We start from the raw sequence: 13,766 nt of genomic DNA on the forward strand, positions 1-13,766 counted from the left end.
ATCAATGTAGTTTCAGAGGAAGGGCTTCAAAATATCTGCATGATCCCAGAGGAACAGGGTCTTGTCTAGCGAAGTCTAATGCACCCTAATTTGGGCTTTCGGACCAGAGGAGCCTTTTCATAGTTTCTAGAACCGATGGCGGAACTCGAATGATTTTATTTCTAGGAACGGCTTTTTGGGGAACTAATTTTGCTCCTACTTAGGGTCTTACCCAGCACAATAGGAACTACCAGTGACTTAAGTTTACAGTGATTGAAAGGATTAGTTCACTTTAAAAGGAAAATGATCCAGTTATTTACTCTCCCTGAAGCTATCCTTGGTGAATACGACTTTCTTCTATCTGATGAATACAATCTGAGACTGAGGCTTCAAAGTTTTATAATGGCAGTGAACGGGGCCCATGAGTTTGAAGCTCAAAAAAGTGCATCCACCCATCATAATCCATCTCCACACGGCTCCGGGGGTTAATAAAGACCTGAAGGAAATGTATGGGTTTTTGTAAGAAAAATAGTTCAAACCTGGGTGAAAACAGTAGATGGCTTCTGCAAAAAAAATTCTCATGTGGACTTCTTTTGAGCAGGTCAGTAAACTTGAAGGTCAATTTGTGGTGTAAACTCTTTAAAAAAAAACTTAAAAAATAAAACAAACGACCAGTGAGGTTTCCTGTTGAGTAATAGAAAATTTCTGGTTTGCCACTAAATGGTCGCCAGTTGAAACTGGGTGCAAACAAGCTGAGGTTTTTTTTTTACCTTACATGCTGAAATGGCTCTGCAGCAAGTGGATGCCCACGCTACAAAGCCCTCACTTTTGAGCTAGTTGAAGGCAATCATACTAAGGAACTCTGTCCTGTTGTTTGAGGAATTTACACTGACTGACACAAAGCTTGCATGGCAGATTATGAAATTAACCTTTCTTTGAAAAAGCCCACAAGATGCGCTGTCAAAAAACAAAACAACAACAAATTTTTATATATATATATATATATATATATATATATATATATATATATATATATATATATATATATATATATATATATATATATATAGATCAATTAAATTAATGTGTGGCTGAACGTGTCTAAATGCAATTACTGTCTATTTCAATACGTTACAATTATATTTCCAGAAAGAATGTGGTTATTTTTTGTGAGGCTGGGCTGTATTTTCCATATGTCATCATCTAAACGCATCGCAGCTTCGAGGACCAGCAATAGTAGAATATCTAGCCTTCCATTAAAGCTGCTATTTTCGATTGGATCATAACTTTGACTGACGTAGGTCATCAGCCAATAAAATGTTGCGATAGAACGTAATCAGCTGTTTTAACTTTTCGCGGGTTGTGAGCAATCTATGTGAAATAAGTTATGGCCGCTGCGGATAGCGGGCTGCGTTCTAATGAGCTTCGTGCGCATTCTGATCGATCCTGACGCCAAGCCGGTAAGGTTAGCAGAGAAGCTGTTTTTTTCTGTTTGTTTTGATGGTCTTGATGGTCTGTGTTTTTGTTTGTTTAAAAGTATTTGTGCCAGTGAGTTGATTTTAATTAATTTCACCAGTTGCCTAAACGGTGACACGTGAGTGCGATGGTATCAATAAATAGTTAAATTGCCTTTTGTCTCGCTTTGACCATTTATGTTGCTTGCCCTCTTCCCAAAGAGCATTTTGAAAGTGATGTTCGTAACAGTAGTGCATGATTGTATTTTGTATGAATGAGGCATTTATATAGCACTTTCAAATGTACTACTGTACACCCAAAGCGCATGTCAGGGGTCTCTCATCAACCACCACCAGTGTGCAGCACTTGGATGATGCCACGGCAGCCACAGTACAACGGCGCCAGTGCGCTCACCACTCACCAGTGATAGGTGGAGAGGAGAGAGGGTGATAGAGCCAATTCAGTGGATGGGGATTATTAGGAGGCCATGATTGGTAAGGGCCATTCAAAGGGAATTTGGCCAGGACACCGGGGTTACACCCCTACTCTTTTACGAGAAGTGCCATGGGATTTTTAATGACCACAGAGAGTCAGGACCTCGGTTTAACGTCTCATCCGAAGGATGGTGCTCTTTGACAGTATAGTGTCCCCATCACTATACTGGGGCGTTAGGACCCACACAGACCACAGGGTGAGCGCCCCCTGCTGGCCTCACTAACACCTCTACCAGTAGCAAACTGGTTTTCCCAGTTGGTCTCCCATCCAGGTACTGACCAGGCTCAGCCCTGCTTAGCTTCAGTGGGAAACCAGTCTTGGGCTACAGGGTGATATGGCTGCTGGCCACATGCTGGTATGTATCGGTGTCTGTGTTGTTATTGCAGTGGGGTGTGTTGATCGTTAGTGAAGGCCCTGAGTAAAACCCTACGGTACGCTATTGACACGAAAGTTCCTTGGTTTGAAACCGAGCAGACACAGCAGTTGGATTTTGACCCCCAAAAAATAACCGTTTGCGAGGCTAATATAAGAGGATTTATTTAGCTCTCTTTTCCTTTACATTTTTTTCCCTTTACGCTTTTTAACAAGCATGGACCAGATGTCTAAATGGTTAAGACTATATTTGCATGAATCATTTCTATAGTTCTTTGCTTAGAAATGTGTTTCGAAAGTTTCGATGTGATGCATCTTTCTGAACTCTGTATTGTTGATGAATGTTCTGTGTTTACTTTTGCAATACGGATGGAAGGTTTATGTTCTGAGTGATGTTTGCAGTTTAAGTCTCATTTTGAAGTTTTTCTTTGGGGGGTCTGTGGTGCCTGTAAAGCGAGCTTAATGTGGAACTTTTTACAATGAGGTACTACCGTATATGGTGTAAAACAGAAGTTGCGTTTAATCATGAGTTCCACCTACACATTCTATAAACATTGAACAACAACTGTAGGCAATGATTCAATGATTATCAGCAGATTAATTATAAAGCCTGAGCTTATTTAAGCCTCACCGTCGGGCACAGGTGGAGATACTGTCCACTAAACTAACAAGGACTGAGTCTTGCAGACACTGTTTTGCATGCGCAAAAGGCAGGGTTTGCGGTTATCTGGTGATGGGGCGGATTCTTATTACATTTGCTCCTTCCAATGGAAATGGCTCGATGATTTAAAAAAGAAAAAAGCAGGGTGGCAGGATCCAGCACCAGACGTTACCCTTGCTGAGCATTGTGGCATGTTGGTGGGAGCCCATTGGCCCAACATCTCAGGGGTACAACTCGAGTTTCTCTTCATTCACGCATAAATCTTTCGCCTTTTACTAAAGATTTCCGTGGAGGGGAACATTTGCGAGTTTTTGCTATTTTTGGATGCTCTGCTCACAGCAGAGCCACATGTATTTGTTCAAAAACAGAGCATTTTATTGGAATCTTTGGGGTCAACTGAACCGAACGCTTGGCCGAACGAATCACTGCTTTGAGGTGCCACGCGCTGGTGGCCCCTGCTGGTCAGAACAGGGGAAATGCAACACAAACCCAGGCCAAATATGCATAAAAACACCTTTTACAAGCCCATTGCGCAGTCAGCTGATCATCATCAGGCGAGTCTTGAACGGCGGGTTGACTGTAAAGCCTGAGCTTATGCAAGGTGTTTGGCCGTCATAAAAAAGAAACCTCCCCGTCGGGGAATCGAACCCCGGTCTTCCGCGTGACAGGCGGAGATACTGTCCACTATACTAACGAGGACTGAGTCTTGCAGACACTGTTTTGCATGCGCAACCGATGAGAAGTCGCTAAATACTGGGTATGCTTTCCATTATGGGAGTCATTATTTAACCCTTTTATTTTGGCCAAGGGGGCAGGAGAGGAGCTTACCCTGTCCTGTGGAGGAATCAACCCGCAATGGAAGGAGATGAAGGGTTTTTCATTTCGCTTCCAGGAAGTTCATAAAAAAATCTTGTGCGAATACTACCATTGGTCTTCAACGTACTATCGGCCTCAGTGACATCGTCTTAGGCAGGGTTTGCGGTCATCTGGTGATGGGGCGGATTCTTATTACATTTGCTCCTTCCAATGGAAATGGCTCGATGATTTAAAAAAGAAAAAAGCAGGGTGGCAGGATCCAGCACCAGACGTTACCCTTGCTGAGCATTGTGGCATGTTGGTGGGAGCCCATTGGCCCAAAATCTCAGGGGTACAACTCGAGTTTCTCTTCATACAAGCATAAATCTTTCGCCTTTTACTAAAGATTTCCGTGGAGGGGAACATTTGCGAGTTTTTGCTATTTTTGGATGCTCTGCTCACAGCAGAGCCACATGTATTTGTTCAAAAACAGAGCATTTTATTGGAATCTTTGAGGTCAACTGAACCGAACGCTTGGCCAAACGAATCACTGCTTTGAGGTGCCACGCGCTGGTGGCCCCTGCTGGTCAGAACAGTGGAAATGCAACACAAACCCAGGCCAAATATGCATAAAAACACCTTTTACAAGCCCATTGCGCAGTCAGCTGATCATCATCAGGCGAGTCTTGAACGGCGGGTTGACTGTAAAGCCTGAGCTTATGCAAGGTGTTTGGCCGTCATAAAGAAGAAACCTCCCCGTCGGGGAATCGAACCCCGGTCTTCCGCGTGACAGGCGGAGATACTGTCCACTATACTAACGAGGACTGAGTCTTACAGACACTGTTTTGCATGCGCAACCGTTGAGAAGTCGCTAAATACTGGGTATGCTTTCCATTATGGGAGTCATTATTTAACCCTTTTATTTTGGCCAAAAGGGCAGGAGAGGAGCTTACCCTGTCCTGTGGAGGAATCAACCCGCAATGGAAGGAGATGAAGGGTTTTTCATTTCGCTTCCAGGAAGTTCATAAAAAAATCTCGTGCGAATACTACCATTGGTCTTCAACGTACTATCGGCCTCAGTGACATCGTCTTAGGCAGGGTTTGCGGTCATCTGGTGATGGGGCGGATTCTTATTACATTTGCTCCTTCCAATGGAAATGGCTCGATGATTTAAAAAAGAAAAAAGCAGGGTGGCAGGATCCAGCACCAGACGTTACCCTTGCTGAGCATTGTGGCATGTTGGTGCGAGCCCATTGGCCCAACATCTCAGGGGTACAACTCGAGTTTCTCTTCATTCACGCATAAATCTTTCGCCTTTTACTAAAGATTTCCGTGGAGGGGAACATTTGGGAGTTTTTGCTATTTTTGGATGCTCTGCTCACAGCAGAGCCACATGTATTTGTTCAAAAACAGAGCATTTTATTGGAATCTTTGGGGTCAACTGAACCGAACGCTTGGCCGAACGAATCACTGCTTTGAGGTGCCATGCGCTGGTGGCCCCTGCTGGTCAGAACAGTGGAAATGCAACACAAACCCAGGCCAAATATGCATAAAAACACCTTTTACAAGCCCATTGCGCAGTCAGCTGATCATCATCAGGCGAGTCTTGAACGGCGGGTTGACTGTAAAGCCTGAGCTTATGCAAGGTGTTTGGCCGTCATAAAAAAGAAACCTCCCCGTCGGGGAATCGAACCCCGGTCTTCCGCGTGACAGGCGGAGATACTGTCCACTATACTAACGAGGACTGAGTCTTGCAGACACTGTTTTGCATGCGCAACCGTTGAGAAGTCGCTAAATACTGGGTATGCTTTCCATTATGGGAGTCATTATTTAACCCTTTTATTTTGGCCAAGGGGGCAGGAGAGGAGCTTACCCTGTCCTGTGGAGGAATCAACCCGCAATGGAAGGAGATGAAGGGTTTTTCATTTCGCTTCCAGGAAGTTCATAAAAAAATCTTGTGCGAATACTACCATTGGTCTTCAACGTACTATCGGCCTCAAAGACATCGTCTTAGGCAGGGTTTGCGGTCATCTGGTGATGGGGCGGATTCTTATTACATTTGCTCCTTCCAATGGAAATGGCTCGATGATTTAAAAAAGAAAAAAGCAGGGTGGCAGGATCCAGCACCAGACGTTACCCTTGCTGAGCATTGTGGCATGTTGGTGGGAGCCCATTGGCCCAACATCTCAGGGGTACAACTCGAGTTTCTCTTCATTCACGCATAAATCTTTCGCCTTTTACTAAAGATTTCCGTGGAGGGGAACATTTGCGAGTTTTTGCTATTTTTGGATGCTCTGCTCACAGCAGAGCCACATGTATTTGTTCAAAAACAGAGCATTTTATTGGAATCTTTGGGGTCAACTGAACCGAACGCTTGGCCGAACGAATCACTGCTTTGAGGTGCCATGCGCTGGTGGCCCCTGCTGGTCAGAACAGTGGAAATGCAACACAAACCCAGGCCAAATATGCATAAAAACACCTTTTACAAGCCCATTGCGCAGTCAGCTGATCATCATCAGGCGAGTCTTGAACGGCGGGTTGACTGTAAAGCCTGAGCTTATGCAAGGTGTTTGGCCGTCATAAAAAAGAAACCTCCCCGTCGGGGAATCGAACCCCGGTCTTCCGCGTGACAGGCGGAGATACTGTCCACTATACTAACGAGGACTGAGTCTTGCAGACACTGTTTTGCATGCGCAACCGTTGAGAAGTCGCTAAATACTGGGTATGCTTTCCATTATGGGAGTCATTATTTAACCCTTTTATTTTGGCCAAGGGGGCAGGAGAGGAGCTTACCCTGTCCTGTGGAGGAATCAACCCGCAATGGAAGGAGATGAAGGGTTTTTCATTTCGCTTCCAGGAAGTTCATAAAAAAATCTTGTGCGAATACTACCATTGGTCTTCAACGTACTATCGGCCTCAAAGACATCGTCTTAGGCAGGGTTTGCGGTCATCTGGTGATGGGGCGGATTCTTATTACATTTGCTCCTTCCAATGGAAATGGCTCGATGATTTAAAAAAGAAAAAAGCAGGGTGGCAGGATCCAGCACCAGACGTTACCCTTGCTGAGCATTGTGGCATGTTGGTGGGAGCCCATTGGCCCAACATCTCAGGGGTACAACTCGAGTTTCTCTTCATTCACGCATAAATCTTTCGCCTTTTACTAAAGATTTCCGTGGAGGGGAACATTTGCGAGTTTTTGCTATTTTTGGATGCTCTGCTCACAGCAGAGCCACATGTATTTGTTCAAAAACAGAGCATTTTATTGGAATCTTTGGGGTCAACTGAACCGAACGCTTGGCCGAACGAATCACTGCTTTGAGGTGCCATGCGCTGGTGGCCCCTGCTGGTCAGAACAGGGGAAATGCAACACAAACCCAGGCCAAATATGCATAAAAACACCTTTTACAAGCCCATTGCGCAGTCAGCTGATCATCATCAGGCGAGTCTTGAACGGCGGGTTGACTGTAAAGCCTGAGATTATGCAAGGTGTTTGGCCGTCATAAAGAAGAAACCTCCCCGTCGGGGAATCGAACCCGGTCTTCCGCGTGACAGGCGGAGATACTGTCCACTATACTAACAAGGACTGAGTCTTGCAGACACTGTTTTGCATGCGCAACCGTTGAGAAGTCGCTAAATACTGGGTATGCTTTCCATTATGGGAGTCATTATTTAACCCTTTTATTTTGGCCAAGGGGGCAGGAGAGGAGCTTACCCTGTCCTGTGGAGGAATCAACCCGCAATGGAAGGAGATGAAGGGTTTTTCATTTCGCTTCCAGGAAGTTCATAAAAAAATCTTGTGCGAATACTACCATTGGTCTTCAACGTACTATCGGCCTCAGTGACATCGTCTTAGGCAGGGTTTGCGGTCATCTGGTGATGGGGCGGATTCTTATTACATTTGCTCCTTCCAATGGAAATGGCTCGATGATTTAAAAAAGAAAAAAGCAGGGTGGCAGGATCCAGCACCAGACGTTACCCTTGCTGAGCATTGTGGCATGTTGGTGGGAGCCCATTGGCCCAACATCTCAGGGGTACAACTCGAGTTTCTCTTCATTCACGCATAAATCTTTCGCCTTTTACTAAAGATTTCCGTGGAGGGGAACATTTGTGAGTTTTTGCTATTTTTGGATGCTCTGGTCACAGCAGAGCCACGTGTATTTGTTCAAAAACAGAGCATTTTTTTGGAAGCGTTGGGGTCAACTTGGCCGAACGAATCACTGCTTTGAAGTGCCACGCGCTGGTGGCCCCTGCTGGTCAGAACAGTGGAAATGCAACACAAACCCAGGCCAAATATGCATAAAAACACCTTTTACAAGCCCATTGCGCAGTCAGCTGATCATCATCAGGCGAGTCTTGAACGGCGGGTTGACTGTAAAGCCTGAGCTTATGCAAGGTGTTTGGCCGTCATAAAGAAGAAACCTCCCCGTCGGGGAATCGAACCCCGGTCTTCCGCGTGACAGGCGGAGATACTGTCCACTATACTAACGAGGACTGAGTCTTGCAGACACTGTTTTGCATGCGCAACCGTTGAGAAGTCGCTAAATACTGGGTATGCTTTCCATTATGGGAGTCATTATTTAACCCTTTTATTTTGGCCAAAGGGGCAGGAGAGGAGCTTACCCTGTCCTGTGGAGGAATCAACCCGCAATGGAAGGAGATGAAGGGTTTTTCATTTCGCTTCCAGGAACTTCATAAAAAAATCTCGTGCGAATACTACCATTGGTCTTCAACGTACTATCGGCCTCAGTGACATCGTCTTAGGCAGGGTTTGCGGTCATCTGGTGATGGGGCGGATTCTTATTACATTTGCTCCTTCCAATGGAAATGGCTCGATGATTTAAAAAAGAAAAAAGCAGGGTGGCAGGATCCAGCACCAGACGTTACCCTTGCTGAGCATTGTGGCATGTTGGTGCGAGCCCATTGGCCCAACATCTCAGGGGTACAACTCGAGTTTCTCTTCATTCACGCATAAATATTTCGCCTTTTACTAAAGATTTCCGTGGAGGGGAACATTTGCGAGTTTTTGCTATTTTTGGATGCTCTGCTCACAGCAGAGCCACATGTATTTGTTCAAAAACAGAGCATTTTATTGGAATCTTTGGGGTCAACTGAACCGAATGCTTGGCCGAACGAATCACTGCTTTGAGGTGCCACGCGCTGGTGGCCCCTGCTGGTCAGAACAGGGGAAATGCAACACAAACCCAGGCCAAATATGCATAAAAACACCTTTTACAAGCCCATTGCGCAGTCAGCTGATCATCATCAGGCGAGTCTTGAACGGCGGGTTGACTGTAAAGCCTGAGCTTATGCAAGGTGTTTTGCCGTCATAAAGAAGAAACCTCCCCGTCGGGGAATCGAACCCCGGTCTTCCGCGTGACAGGCGGAGATACTGTCCACTATACTAACGAGGACTGAGTCTTGCAGACACTGTTTTGCATGCGCAACCGTTGAGAAGTCGCTAACTACTGGGTATGCTTTCCATTATGGGAGTCATTATTTAACCCTTTTATTTTGGCCAAGGGGGCAGGAGAGGAGCTTACCCTGTCCTGTGGAGGAATCAACCCGCAATGGAAGGAGATGAAGGGTTTTTCATTTCGCTTCCAGGAACTTCATAAAAAAATCTCGTGCGAATACTACCATTGGTCTTCAACGTACTATCGGCCTCAGTGACATCGTCTTAGGCAGGGTTTGCGGTCATCTGGTGATGGGGCGGATTCTTATTACATTTGCTCCTTCCAATGGAAATGGCTCGATGATTTAAAAAAGAAAAAAGCAGGGTGGCAGGATCCAGCACCAGACGTTACCCTTGCTGAGCATTGTGGCATGTTGGTGCGAGCCCATTGGCCCAACATCTCAGGGGTACAACTCGAGTTTCTCTTCATTCACGCATAAATCTTTCGCCTTTTACTAAAGATTTCCGTGGAGGGGAACATTTGGGAGTTTTTGCTATTTTTGGATGCTCTGCTCACAGCAGAGCCACATGTATTTGTTCAAAAACAGAGCATTTTATTGGAATCTTTGGGGTCAACTGAACCGAACGCTTGGCCGAACGAATCACTGCTTTGAGGTGCCACGCGCTGGTGGCCCCTGCTGGTCAGAACAGGGGAAATGCAACACAAACCCAGGCCAAATATGCATAAAAACACCTTTTACAAGCCCATTGCGCAGTCAGCTGATCATCATCAGGCGAGTCTTGAACGGCGGGTTGACTGTAAAGCCTGAGCTTATGCAAGGTGTTTTGCCGTCATAAAGAAGAAACCTCCCCATCGGGGAATCGAACCCCGGTCTTCCGCGTGACAGGCGGAGATACTGTCCACTATACTAACGAGGACTGAGTCTTGCAGACACTGTTTTGCATGCGCAACCGTTGAGAAGTCGCTAACTACTGGGTATGCTTTCCATTATGGGAGTCATTATTTAACCCTTTTATTTTGGCCAAGGGGGCAGGAGAGGAGCTTACCCTGTCCTGTGGAGGAATCAACCCGCAATGGAAGGAGATGAAGGGTTTTTCATTTCGCTTCCAGGAAGTTCATAAAAAAATCTTGTGCGAATACTACCATTGGTCTTCAACGTACTATCGGCCTCAGTGACATCGTCTTAGGCAGGGTTTGCGGTCATCTGGTGATGGGGCGGATTCTTATTACATTTGCTCCTTCCAATGGAAATGGCTCGATGATTTAAAAAAGAAAAAAGCAGGGTGGCAGGATCCAGCACCAGACGTTACCCTTGCTAAGCATTGTGGCATGTTGGTGGGAGCCCATTGGCCCAACATCTCAGGGGTACAACTCGAGTTTCTCTTCATTCACGCATAAATCTTTCGCCTTTTACTAAAGATTTCCGTGGAGGGGAACATTTGCGAGTTTTTGCTATTTTTGGATGCTCTTCTCACAGCAGAGCCACATGTATTTGTTCAAAAACAGAGCATTTTATTGGAATCTTTGGGGTCAACTGAACCGAACGCTTGGCCGAACGAATCACTGCTTTGAGGTGCCACGCGCTGGTGGCCCCTGCTGGTCAGAACAGTGGAAATGCAACACAAACCCAGGCCAAATATGCATAAAAACACCTTTTACAAGCCCATTGCGCAGTCAGCTGATCATCATCAGGCGAGTCTTGAACGGCGGGTTGACTGTAAAGCCTGAGCTTATGCAAGGTGTTTTGCCGTCATAAAGAAGAAACCTCCCCGTCGGGGAATCGAACCCCGGTCTTCCGCGTGACAGGCGGAGATACTGTCTACTATACTAACAAGGACTGAGTCTTGCAGACACTGTTTTGCATGCGCAACCGTTGAGAAGTCGCTAAATACTGGGTATGCTTTCCATTATGGGAGTCATTATTTAACCCTTTTATTTTGGCCAAGGGGGCAGGAGAGGAGCTTACCCTGTCCTGTGGAGGAATCAACCCGCAATGGAAGGAGATGAAGGGTTTTTCATTTCGCTTCCAGGAAGTTCATAAAAAAATCTTGTGCGATTACTACCATTGGTCTTCAACGTACTATCGGCCTCAGTGACATCGTCTTAGGCAGGGTTTGCGGTTGTAAGGCCGCCCAAATCGTCCCAATGGAGGCTAACGATCGGCGGGTGAAGTTCGCTGCGCGTTCGTCTTTTCAGCGGGGAAAAGGGGATTTTATTTCCAATTCCTCGTTATCTGACTCCATTTAATTATAATTTAGAATTTGGGTTAGAATGCCAATTGGTTATTTGGTCATTCATTTTTAATAGTTTAACTACACATTTAATTATTCCGTTTAACCCATTGTTGAAATTATACCCAACCTGAATAATTCCAGAGCAAGTCAGAATCAATCAAAGTATAACAATTTTATTTAACAGTCAGGTAAATGTATAAAGCCAATTACATAGTCAATTCAAAGGTAATCCATATATAACATCAAATAGTCTGAAGTAAAGAATGAAATGTATACCTGACTTCTGAAAACTACATAATGCTGGCTATTTTGAGACATCCAACATTACGGGCTGACCGGTTTAAAGTGTCAAGCCCTGAGCTGTTTGCAACATTTCCTTAAATACCCAGAAACAAATGCACAAACTCTTTCAAATGTAAACACGAGTGCACAATGGGAATTTGCATTGATCAAGACTTGTATTGATGTAAAGGCCAAATGGCTGAAAGCCACACCCACCAAACTAAGACAAGATATCTTTAAACTCTTAAAACATTGATTATCTTTTGGTTAACTTCTGTGGAGTTGAGATATTTGTACCAGTCGCACTGAAACATTTCAAATGATATCAAACACATATAATACTGTATCGTGTGGATTGACATTGTAATATAGAGATTTTGTGTGTATTTTCAGGTGATCTCAGCATGAGACGGGGAAGGAATTGGGGGAGACGGGGTATATAGGGAAAGATGTAGATTAGCTGATACTGAGGTGAGACTTGCGTCTCCAGTGGTGTGTGAGGGACAGTTCAGATGTTAATTTCCTTTATTTTCTCAGAGAGTCCTTGTTCTTCATTCAGACATTTCGGCATATACTAGTTTTTTCAGTCTTACAGTTCCACCTCTTGATCCCAATGGGTCAAACTCTGGTGGTCCTATGGGATCACTGTTAGATGTTGGTTAGACGTTGGTTCAATCCTTGAGATGACGAAATTGTCTTAGCAGCTGCAGAGCCCTTTGGAAGGTTCTTTGTTCACCTGCAGGACACCGTCTCACCAGGTTTGTGTAGCTTGAGTTTAAGCTGGTGGGTGAATGTGTTCAGGTGTTCTACCTGTGGTTCAGCACAGCATGTTCATAGAGTCAGTCTCGGACCTTGGTGAATGTTCAGTTAACGTGTCACTTCTTCATGGGGAAGCTTCTGCTTCTGCACCTTCCCGATAATCTGACTCTCCTTGTGTAATCCTCACACCTCCAATGGTGTGGTTCACTGGGTAGATTTCAATAGGTGGAAGGCTTCTCCGTAGTTGACACCTGAAAAGAGTCTTAATGTCCACTTAACGACTGAACACTGATGAACTTAAAACCGTAGAGAAATGCATAAGAACATATAATGCAAGAAAACATAAAAGAAAAAACAATGTGGGTTCATGTCAGCAGTGCGATTGGTACACCTTCTCTCAAGTGTTTTTCAAGGTCATAATTGGTGGGGTGGTATTTAATCACCTAATTCTTCACTATCACTGTGATAAAGTGACAGCGGAATTTAAGTATTCTTGGTCTGAATTACCTAAGGAAATGCAGCAAAAAGTCAGTGCAGTTTATATATTTAAATAGACGATATGCATATAATAATAACATCATCAATAATATTCAATATTCAATCACAATTATGAAGATATACATATATATATATAATAACCACTGTGTTTGTTCAGGAATCTTCCAATGCAATTAAGGCAGATCTAAATAGGTTTAGTCATTCAATAATGGAGATTGTGTATTCCTTGTCACAGTGTGTGTGTGTGTGTGTGTGTGTGTGTGTGTGTGTGTGTGTGTGTGTGTGTGTGTGTGTGTGAGAGTGAGAGTGAGAGTGAGTGTGAGTGTGTGTGTGTGTGTGTGTGTGTGTGTGTGTGTGTGTGTGAGTGTGAGTGTGAGTGTGAGTGTGAGTGTGAGTGTGAGTGTGAGTGTGAGTGTGTGAGTGCAGCAGGCAGGCTACATCAAAATCGATTACAGGATCAAATTTTAATTTTTGTAAATTGATTGAAGTGCTCACACTTCAGCTTTATCTACTTTGATAATATTTCTGTTATTAGTGATGTGTTGACAAATCAGGGGCCCTCTGACTTTCCAACCACATCAATAACAATCAGAAAGTTTAAAAATTTTGAATTTCCATAGCAGGTCTGTCTTTCTGCTTTAGAATTTGCCTCATCAATTTGTGATTAGCCTTGCACATGTGTAATACAGTGTTTTCCCATGAGGATGTTGTGAATAGCGTTTGCTATGTGTGTCTTTGTGATACTGTCATCATGTGACCAACTCTACTATCCTGTGTGTGTGAAGCTATTTGGATCTGTTGTTGTGAAAAGATGGACAATAG

At 44.5% G+C, this 13,766-nt stretch overlaps 15 non-coding genes across 15 annotated transcripts; 9 read left to right on the forward strand and 6 right to left on the reverse strand.

The window, feature by feature from the left end:
* The first annotated feature begins 3,192 nt into the window (after nt 1–3,192).
* LOC137042113 (U5 spliceosomal RNA) lies at nt 3,193–3,308 on the forward strand. Its single transcript, XR_010898230.1, has one exon. It is a non-coding gene; the product is annotated as a U5 spliceosomal RNA (small nuclear RNA).
* A 281-nt stretch (nt 3,309–3,589) lies between these two features.
* Nucleotides 3,590–3,661, reverse strand: trnad-guc (transfer RNA aspartic acid (anticodon GUC)). The gene has a single exon. It is a non-coding gene; the product is annotated as a tRNA-Asp (tRNA).
* A 451-nt stretch (nt 3,662–4,112) lies between these two features.
* LOC137042248 (U5 spliceosomal RNA) lies at nt 4,113–4,228 on the forward strand. Its single transcript, XR_010898358.1, has one exon. It is a non-coding gene; the product is annotated as a U5 spliceosomal RNA (small nuclear RNA).
* A 281-nt stretch (nt 4,229–4,509) lies between these two features.
* trnad-guc (transfer RNA aspartic acid (anticodon GUC)) lies at nt 4,510–4,581 on the reverse strand. The gene has a single exon. It is a non-coding gene; the product is annotated as a tRNA-Asp (tRNA).
* Nucleotides 4,582–5,032: 451 nt separating this feature from the next.
* Nucleotides 5,033–5,148, forward strand: LOC137042222 (U5 spliceosomal RNA). The gene has a single exon (XR_010898334.1). It is a non-coding gene; the product is annotated as a U5 spliceosomal RNA (small nuclear RNA).
* A 281-nt stretch (nt 5,149–5,429) lies between these two features.
* Nucleotides 5,430–5,501, reverse strand: trnad-guc (transfer RNA aspartic acid (anticodon GUC)). Its single transcript has one exon. It is a non-coding gene; the product is annotated as a tRNA-Asp (tRNA).
* A 451-nt stretch (nt 5,502–5,952) lies between these two features.
* LOC137042114 (U5 spliceosomal RNA) lies at nt 5,953–6,068 on the forward strand. The gene has a single exon (XR_010898231.1). It is a non-coding gene; the product is annotated as a U5 spliceosomal RNA (small nuclear RNA).
* Nucleotides 6,069–6,349: 281 nt separating this feature from the next.
* On the reverse strand, nt 6,350–6,421 carry trnad-guc (transfer RNA aspartic acid (anticodon GUC)). The gene has a single exon. It is a non-coding gene; the product is annotated as a tRNA-Asp (tRNA).
* Nucleotides 6,422–6,872: 451 nt separating this feature from the next.
* LOC137042116 (U5 spliceosomal RNA) lies at nt 6,873–6,988 on the forward strand. The gene has a single exon (XR_010898232.1). It is a non-coding gene; the product is annotated as a U5 spliceosomal RNA (small nuclear RNA).
* Nucleotides 6,989–7,791: 803 nt separating this feature from the next.
* On the forward strand, nt 7,792–7,907 carry LOC137042111 (U5 spliceosomal RNA). The gene has a single exon (XR_010898229.1). It is a non-coding gene; the product is annotated as a U5 spliceosomal RNA (small nuclear RNA).
* Nucleotides 7,908–8,176: 269 nt separating this feature from the next.
* trnad-guc (transfer RNA aspartic acid (anticodon GUC)) lies at nt 8,177–8,248 on the reverse strand. Its single transcript has one exon. It is a non-coding gene; the product is annotated as a tRNA-Asp (tRNA).
* A 451-nt stretch (nt 8,249–8,699) lies between these two features.
* Nucleotides 8,700–8,815, forward strand: LOC137042260 (U5 spliceosomal RNA). Its single transcript, XR_010898369.1, has one exon. It is a non-coding gene; the product is annotated as a U5 spliceosomal RNA (small nuclear RNA).
* A 281-nt stretch (nt 8,816–9,096) lies between these two features.
* Nucleotides 9,097–9,168, reverse strand: trnad-guc (transfer RNA aspartic acid (anticodon GUC)). Its single transcript has one exon. It is a non-coding gene; the product is annotated as a tRNA-Asp (tRNA).
* Nucleotides 9,169–9,619: 451 nt separating this feature from the next.
* LOC137042223 (U5 spliceosomal RNA) lies at nt 9,620–9,735 on the forward strand. Its single transcript, XR_010898335.1, has one exon. It is a non-coding gene; the product is annotated as a U5 spliceosomal RNA (small nuclear RNA).
* An 804-nt stretch (nt 9,736–10,539) lies between these two features.
* LOC137042242 (U5 spliceosomal RNA) lies at nt 10,540–10,655 on the forward strand. Its single transcript, XR_010898352.1, has one exon. It is a non-coding gene; the product is annotated as a U5 spliceosomal RNA (small nuclear RNA).
* Nucleotides 10,656–13,766: the final 3,111 nt, after the last annotated feature.

This window comes from Pseudorasbora parva, chromosome 15 (assembly GCF_024679245.1).
Source record: "Pseudorasbora parva isolate DD20220531a chromosome 15, ASM2467924v1, whole genome shotgun sequence".
Classification (NCBI taxonomy): domain Eukaryota; kingdom Metazoa; phylum Chordata; class Actinopteri; order Cypriniformes; family Gobionidae; genus Pseudorasbora; species Pseudorasbora parva.